The following is a 9,417-nucleotide window of genomic DNA, read 5'->3' as shown; positions in this document are numbered from 1 at the left end:
ATGCCCAGGTCCTCACGCAAGGGAGAATTGCTTTCACCGGATTCCGATCCCGAGAAAACCTTTAGGAGAAGACGACGGTTTTGGAAGGAAGTGAAAGAGGCCTCTTCTCCTGTACAAGCCGAAAGTGCTAGAAAGTCTTACTTAGACGATCTAGAAGCTCTTGAAGAGGAGGAGGTTTCAAGTTCATCATCTCCACCACCATCACCATCTACTACCAAAACGGCGGTGAAACTTTCCGATCAATTAAAGCCCACCGCGGTCATGCTTCCGGCCGGAATCACAACCACTCAAATCACCGTGCCGGACTGCGAGATCAAACCGGCTTTCATTAGCCTTGTGGAGAGGAAGCAATTTGGGGGAAGTCCTTTGGAGGATCCCAATTTGCATGTGCAAAACTTTTGTGACTATTGCTCCATGATCCGTCAAACGGGCGTCACCCAAGCCCAAATAAGGGAAATACTTTTCCCTTTCTCTATGAAGAACAAGACCAAGCTTTGGATCAATAGCCTTGACCTCACCGCCATGGGAATCACCAATTGGGATACTTTGGCTCTAGCCTTCTATCAAAAGTTTTTTCCATCGGAGAAAACTCAAACTTTGAGGAGCCAAATTACCAGATTCCGTTAACAAGCTCTTGAGAGCTTATATGAGGCTTGGGAGAGGTACCAAAAGCTTCAAAGACAATGCCCACATCATGGGCTAGATGATTGGTTTCTAGCAATAACATTCTACAATGGATGTTGTGCCGAGTCCCAAAGGATTCTTGATTCCGCCAACAATGTGCGGTTTGATCAAATTGACACCGACCTTGCTCATGCCACGATCGAATCTATGGCGGTCCATGATGCCCAATATGTCAATTCCCGAGTTTTGCCATCCAAAGGTAAATAAGAACCCTCCAACAACTCCGTTTTGCTAGCTCAAATAGCCTTGCTTCAACAACAATTGGCGGAGAGAGATGCTAAAGATTCCATTCAACAACTCAATGCCGTGTCTTCAATAACTCAAATAGTTGTTTGTGATGGTTGTGGAGGTGCGGGTCATTATGTCGCTCAATGCCGAGCTCCTATCGAAGAGGTAAATGTTTTACAAGCTTTTAGACAAAGTTCATATCCACCGGGTACATTTTCCAACACTTATAACCCGAATACAAAATTCCATCCGAACTTGTCTTACACTAGCAACAATGTGCTTAACCCTCAACCCCCACCACAACAAAATGCCTATGTTCCTCAACAACAAAAGTATATCCCTCCACCGGGTTATCAAAATCAACAAAGCCCCCCACAAAACAATTACCAACAAAATCCACCATAAAATACCCAACAAAATAATCAAGGAGTTGGTAAGCTAGAGGGCATGATATTCCAAATGCAAAGGGAACTATTGGCTTAAATTCAAAAGAATGATCAAGCTCATAGTGCCGCGGTCAAGATGTTGGAACAACAAGTGGCTCAATTAGCCGCTTCTAGCTCTCAAAGGAAGAACGGTCAACTACCTCCCCAAGGTAACCCACCACATGAAACTGTTAATTCTATTTCCTTGAGAAGTGGTACAAGCTATGATGGGCCATCCATGACTTTGGAGGAAGAAGTGGTTGTTAAAAAGAACAAGCTTGGGGGAGATGAAAAAAAGAAGGCTAGTGAAGAGCCTCTTGTTAGGGACCGTGTACCATTTCCCCACCGGTTGTTGATGCTAAAGAGGAAGAGCAAGCTTGATGCCAAGAATGTTGAGTCCCCTATGCCCAAAGAGAGCAACGAGGTGGTTGTTGAAGGAGCCTCTCCTAATGCTAAGGAGAGTGATGCCGTTTCAAAGAAGTTGAGTGTTCCTAATGAGAAAGAGAAAGTGAAAGATGTGAAGGATGCTCCTCCAAAAGAAGTTGTTCAAGTACCATTTCCCCATCGTCTAGCAAAGCACAAGGAAAAAGGTAAGTTCGGTAAGTTCATGGAAGTTTGTAATAATTTACAAGTCACCGTCCCATTTTTAGAATTGCTTACCCAAGTCACCTCCTACGCAAAGTTTATGAAGGAGATTCTCTCAAAGAAGCGATCCTTCAATGAGGTTGAGACCATTGCTTTCACCGAAGAGTGTAGTGCACTCTTACAAAATATGGCTCCCCTGAAACTTAAGGACCCCGGTAGCTATTCTATTCCTTGCACTATAGGCATATATACCATTGATAAGGCCCTTTGCGATCTAGGTGCTAGTGTAAGTGTCATGCCCTATTCCCTTTATGAAAAACTTAACATGGGTGCCTTAAAATGCACAAGTATCACATTGCAAATGGCGGACCATTCTTTAAAGCGACCTTTAGGTATTTTAGAAGATGTACCCGTCAAAGTTGGCAAGTTTTTCATACCCGTTGACTTCCTCATACTTGATATGGCTGAGGACTCACAAACCCCAATTATATTGGGTAGGCCATTTTTACGCACCGCGGGTGCGCTAATTAATGTGAAAAACGGGAAGTTGACATTGGAAGTGGGTGATGACCGAGTTTCCTTTAGCAAAAACAATACCATTAGAAACCCAATGTTACAAGACTCTTGTTATTTATTTAGCACTGTGGACTCTTCTTATGCCTCTACTACGCTTGAATCTTTACTAATGGATCCGTTGGAGGACGATGTGGGTGTTGTTTATTTTGTAGGTGACGATGCTAAGGGCACTATTACTAAGAGTGCCAAAAAGAAGAAAGGGAAATTTTATTTGAAAAATTTCAAATGGTTGCGGAATGCTAAAGAAGCTATGACATGGAGCTTGGTTGGTGGCAAGCTCAAGAACAAAACTTGAATCAATTAGCTTCTTACGTCATGCGGGACGTTAAACCAGCGCTTCTTGGGAGGCAACCCAAGCTTTTTATTGCTTTTATTTGTTTTTGATTTTAATTTTCTGCAATTTATTGTTTTTCGTAGTTTAGAAATAAAATGCTCGACTTGACGATGTTTCTTTTTGTGATTTTAGGTGAAAGTGAAGGAAGAAGAATTAAAAGAGAATCTGGCAGGAAGCCCCATGCAAGGACCCCGTTCGGGGTCGTGGTTTTTGGAAAACGAGAAGGAATTAAAACAAATGCGGAAAAGAGTCAAAAGGCGAAGGGGTAGTCAACCCCGATCGGGGTTGCCAGCCCCGATCGGGGTCGTGGTTCTGTGACTTTATGGCCTTTGCTTTATACGGGTAAAAAAAAAGGAGCTAGATTTCTTTCTATCATTCAAGCATACCCGACGGTACTCGTTTCCTCCTTTCTCTCTCGTTTCTTCACATTTATTCACTAAAGATGACAAAGAAACATCTCCATCCCCCGAATTCATGCTAGATTGGGGGGAGGCTAGCAAGTCGAGTAAGTTTTTAATTGCTTTGCATTTTAGTTTAATTTCTTGCAACCCATTAAACATAACCTCTAGTCCTTCTTGTTTTGTGCTTTGAGCCATTTTTATGGTTTGATTGGGTATTATGAATTGTTGGCACATTGAGGACAATGTGATGTTTAGCTTGGGGGGAGATATTGCATTTGCATATAGCGTAGTTTGCATGTAGTGTAGAAAATTTGAAATATTTTTGAGAGAAATTTTTGCTTTGTGCTTGCTTGTAGCCTACTTTACTCTTTGTTTATCCTGATATTGGCTTGTTGCTAATGATTTATTCTTTAATGATGGGATATTAGCTACATGGGGATGTCTTGACATAGTAGGTGGGAGATGAAGAATGAACCGAATAGGCTTGATCTTGACTTGTGGCAAGCTACAATAATGGTAAGGTAGAGCCTCTTTTTGACCGATGCATCCATATCCGGTCCCTCTTAGGTGAGTATAGGTGTCTCCTTATAATGTGTGTTTCATCAAAACGCACAAGTATGGTCCTCATGTCATCTCTTGGTGAGCTTGCATTCATTTGTTATAGCATTTTGGAGCCATTCACATGATATTTTAGCCTTTTTGACTCCTTCACAAAATTTATCCCTAGCTACATCATTGAAATTGCCTACCCTTTTTGAGCTAGTAGCTTAGTTGGATAATGTTTTGGATGCTCATTGGGATATGGTTTATTGTTGAAAATCATGTGAGCTTGGTCTTAATGCTCAAGAAAAAAGAAAAGAAAAAAAAGAAGAAAAAAAAAGAGTTGAAAAGTTGGAAAAATTGAGAATGAAAAAAAATGAAAAAATGAAGAAAGAAAAAGGACAGAAAAAGCATGAAAAAAGAAGAAGTATGCATTGAATTGAAAATGGAGAAGAAGAAAAGATGTAAGAAATTCTCAAGCATTATTCATATTATTTTGGAGAATTTTCTTATGATTTGAATTGAAAATTGGGTTAAAATTGGGATTGAGCATCCTTGCATTTTGGTAGTTGCTAGCTTGACTTAGCTCCACATTATCATAACTCTTTTTGTTCCCCCTTCTTACCCATGTTTATTTACCTTCTTCGTACCCATTTGGTTTCTTTATCATGCTTACATTTGATTATCTTTGCTTGCTAGTTTTGACATGTTTACCATATTAGATTGCGGGCACATTTTTATAAGTTGAGGATAGTCGAATGTTTATTCACAAAATTGTCCTTTCACATCAAAATGAGTTTGAGTGCCTCGTGAGAGTCCATTAGTCAAAAGATCATGAAAGAGCTTAAAGGTTCATTCAAAGTTTTCTATGCTACGCCGTCGTGTAAATCTCATCCATATTTGCTTTATTCCTTGCCCATGTTGTTTCGGGTTTTTAAATCATCATGCTTAGCTTGTTTGGGATATTGCATTTGATGGGATTTGGTTTCTTGCTTGAGGACAAGCAAGGGTTTAGGTTGGGGGAGTTTGATAAGTGCATATTTTATATTCTTTCATCCCCTATATTAGCTCTATTTTATTTGTTATTTAGCACTTATCATAGTGTCATAAGCTAATATTTGTTGGTCTAGTATATTTGCTTGTCTTAGCATATTTTTGTAGGAATCTAAGCATTTAGAGGCTTTTTCCTATCATTTTGTACACTAAGTCTACTAAGCTAAACAAGCCTAATATTGGACTAGCATGGAAGTGTTTGAATGGGTGTTTGCATGAAGGTTTGTTAGATTGAAATGAGAATTACAATTGAAGCCTAATGCAAAAATCAAGCCCAAGATGAAGGTCCATAATAAGGTGCAAGCATTGGATACCAAGAAGCCTAGGATGCTAAGAATTTAGAGGATTACCGGGTGATTAAGGAGCATTAAAGCACGAGTATAGAGATTTCTCAAGCAATTAATCAAGAAATTAAGGGAATTAACCCGGAAACACACGACCTCGATCGGGGTTGGCGGCCCCGATCGGGGTTGCATGCCTCTTGAATGCTTACGTTTCTTCTTCCTCTCCTATAAATAGGAGAGGTATTCCAAGGCTTACACATCCAATTTATACGTCTCATTTTACTTTACAATAAGCCTTAAGCATTATATTTCTCTCATTAGTTTTCTCATTAGTTTTCAATATTGTTAAGCATTTGGTTCTCAACCATTTTGTTCTTAATACAATTCAAGCATTTGGTTTTATTTGTCTTCTCCTTTACAAGTTCTTCTCTATTAAGGTATTCTTATTTCTAGTTTGCAATTTTACATTTATATCTTAGCTTACACATAGTTTATAATTAAAGTACTTAATTTAGATTACATTAGCATTATTTCTTATACATGTTATATCACCTAGTTTATACAATTCATACAATCATGTTTAGCATTTCTTATAGTATAATTCACAATTTACATCTTAATATGAGTAGCTAAATTTCCTAGTCTAAGGGCTAGGGGAGCCATGCATAAATCAAATATATAACATGATAAAATAGGTCAATAATAATATTGTTCATATTGCTTCTATCACATGCTTGTGCCATAACGTTTAATCTATGTTTAAAGGCCTTATTCATCGATTAAGTTTGTTCATTCGTTCTAAAGTCGAGAGGCACGGAATTGAATTAGACTAAGCATGTGTAGTAGGACGACCTAGTCATGGACGAGAGTTTCTCTAGGACCCGGTCTATGGTTGATACTAATGCCGTAAGGTGGGTATCTCTAAGCCTAAACATTTACCGCAAAATCAACTTCCTAACTTGACATAAACATTTACGTAATTAGCATGTGTGACCTGACCTCCCTAGACAATTTCTTTTTATTGTTGTTTTCATTTTATTTGCATAATCAACCAATCAATCAATCAACCGCATCGACTCAGGATAAACTTCGCTCCATAACAATTAATTAATAACTCCCGTCTCCTTTGGGTTCGACCCCTAAGTACTACATTCATTTGTTGTCTAGGGTATAAATATTATCTTTGCATAAGTGTGCGATAGCCTATCAAATTTTGCAATTGACAATGTTCTTAGTACCGAATTTATCATGATCATATGTTTACCCTTGCATGTGTGACCCGAACCCCTTAGACTCTCCTTTTAGTTATATAATTTACATCATAATTTCTATTAATCATCAAACAACCAAACCAAATCAAAAGCGAAATTGACCTTGATAAGAATCTACCCATAGCAATTCACGACGTAATTCCCGTTTCCTTGTGGTTCGACCCCTATTACTACATTAATTTGTGTTTAGAGAATTTATCTTTACATAGGTACACGATAAGCCTATCAGTGAATAGTCGTCATTGGACGAAATAATGCTGAACCCGAGGAAAATACTCGATCGACTCATTTCAGGTGGTCGATCGAGAGGAAATTCTGAAGAAACTACTCGATCAAGTGAAATGGCTATTCAATCGAGTAGTTCTGATATTGAAGAGTTCGATCGAGTGGAGGGAAGTACTCGATCGAAGGAAATTGCTGGTGAAAGGACTCGATCGAGAAGAAAAAGAGGTCGATCGAGTAAGAAAGATGATGATTGTGTTGAGACGTTGGCAGAAAGAAATAAGGGGTTATAAATTCCTATCACGGTTCCTTTTCCGAGGCGATTTCAGAACAAGAAGGCCGAAAAACAGTTCGAGAAATTTGCTGATATCCTGAAGAGCCTTCATGTCAATGTTCCTTTCACTGAACTGCTTACCCAGGTACCCTCTTACATGAAATTTATAAAAGAAATATTAACGCGTAAGAGGCATATTACTGATCATGAAACGTTAGCTTTAACTGAAATAGGGACCGCCTTAATTCAGAATAAGACACCACCCAAACAATCTGACCCGGGTAGCATTTCAATTCCATGCCATATAGGGACCCACTTAATTGATAATGCGCTATGTGACTTACGAGCTGGCGTAAGTGTCTTACCATTTTCTCTCGCTAAGAGACTGGGATTGACCAAATTTCATTGTACCAACATGACTATTCAGATGGTCGACCGTATTATATCACGGCCACTAGGTATCTTAGAGGACATACCTGTGAAGATCGGGAGATTCTTTATTCCCGTTGATTTTGTGCTCTTAGACATACCTAAAGACTCTTACACTCCTATTATATTAGGACGACCATTCCTATTTACTGCTCGCGCGGTAATTGATGTCGGGGGGAAGACCCTTACTTTCCAGGTAGGTGACGAAGAGCTGACATTTTATCAGTCCAAAGCTCGTATGACCCCTATGCAAGTTCAACCTTACAACGCCCTACCCTCTATAGACCCGGACTTAGATTCTCCAGCTGGCGGTATTGAGTTTTATGCTGCTATAGTGACATCTCCGCCTCAGACTGAGAGCAATATGGAGGACCATTCTGTTGTTCTCCTTGTTGCAGGTACAAACAGAGTGGATACTGGAGAGTGTGTCGGTCAAAGTACAGTGAAAGTCAAGTTAAGTGATGGGAATACTGCAAATGATGATGCCAACAAGAGTGCCAAAGGGAAGAACAGAGTGAAGGCGTATGTGGACGAGATATATTCTTCTTCTATCAGTTCAAGTTCAAGCTCATGGCAATCTAAGAGGACGGTCCACGATGCTGAAGGGACCTCCTCCAGTCAGAAGCCCTCTTTTGGGCTGTTACAGTGTTTTGGAAGATAAGCGGGGAATGCCCCGTTGTAAAACTTTGTAATTTAAATTTACGTCAGACATTTTAAATTGCGTTTAGATTTTTTAGACAATAACGTAGTTAGTTTTAGCATAAGACCGAATATAGACTGCGTATTTTTGTGATTTGGTATTTGCGGGAAGCATTTCTCCGTGTTTTTATACAGGTTTGGGGAAGATTTATTGTATTGGGATGCGTTCCAAAAGAAAATAACTCGATCGAGTACTTTTTGTACTCGATCGAGAGGATTGCCCAGACAAAGTCTTCGATCGAACAGGTTCAAGTCCTCGATCAAATGGTCCAAAAAGAGGAGTTCTCGATCGAGAGGTGTTTTACTCGATCGAGCAGTTTGCAGGTGGATGTTCTCGATCGAGTTATTTTAAATCACTCGATCGATTGACTATGGCTTATAACACGCAGGGAGTTCTTTTCTTACTTCATTCTATTTCATTATACTCCTTCCTCTTCCTTGTTTATGCGATAAAACACCATAAAGTCCCCAAAACCTCCATTTTTTCTTCCCTTTTACCAAATTCAACACCCACATTGTGTTCCTTGTGCTTATTTCTACAAAAGCCCATTCTTTTCCCCTTCACATTCGTGATTGTTGCGATTTATTTCGTGATTTAGGGTTTGTTCAAGTCGGGTTTTAATTCGACTAATTTCTTACTTCCTCCCATCCAGACCAAAGGTTACAGTTGCTTTATCACACTTGTCGAGGCACGTTTTCTAACGTGCATATCTTTAGTTACACATTATTAAAAATTATAAAAATTTGATATTCTTATAGCATTCATGACGATAAATCAAACAAGATCTTACATGACTATATTTTGTCTTATAGATTAAGAATAATATCAAAGATTCCCTACGACCATGAATAGTGCCAAAAAGCAACTGTAACCTTTGGTCTGGATGGGAGGAAGTATGTTTTTGTCGATCTTTTTGCATCTTTCTGTGGGTAATAAATCAAGTCTGTCTTTCCCTTTAATTCTTGTTTAATTTATCGTTTTCGACATTAATTAGGGTTAGGGTTTCGATATTTTTTGATAAATTTAGGGAAAATCGTATTATAATCGTTTCAATGACTGATTAAGATACTTATTTGATTGTTAGGATGGATAGTAGTACTTTGCCCTCTACTAGTTCTACTGTTACCCCATCCCTTTTTGAGATGGTGGTCCCTGCTGCTGCCACCGTCACTAGCTCTATATCTGTTACTGCTGTTACAGCCGCTGCTACCACTGTCCCTTCCACGATGGCGACCCCTGCTGCGTCGTCACCCGCTGTTTCAGCTGCTTTCTCGTTAGCTTTGGTGCCTCGATCAGTCATAGGCCGCACCCCTAGACTGCCTACTGCTGCTGGACGAGGACGGGGAAGGGGTCGAGTAGCTCCTATTTCTAGACGCGCTGCTGCCACGTTCCGGGCAGACAACTCTCTTGA

The 9,417-nt window shown here is 39.6% G+C and overlaps 1 non-coding gene across 1 annotated transcript; it reads right to left on the bottom strand.

Annotated features, from left to right (window-relative positions):
• Positions 1-594: 594 nt before the first annotated feature.
• Positions 595-701, bottom strand: LOC141597868 (small nucleolar RNA R71). Its single transcript, XR_012523080.1, has one exon. It is a non-coding gene; the product is annotated as a small nucleolar RNA R71 (small nucleolar RNA).
• Positions 702-9,417: the final 8,716 nt, after the last annotated feature.

Source organism: Silene latifolia, chromosome 8, assembly GCF_048544455.1.
Source record: "Silene latifolia isolate original U9 population chromosome 8, ASM4854445v1, whole genome shotgun sequence".
NCBI lineage: Eukaryota > Viridiplantae > Streptophyta > Magnoliopsida > Caryophyllales > Caryophyllaceae > Silene > Silene latifolia.
The sequence above is the reverse complement of the archived record's forward strand: the minus strand, read 5'-3'. Positions and strand labels throughout refer to the sequence as shown.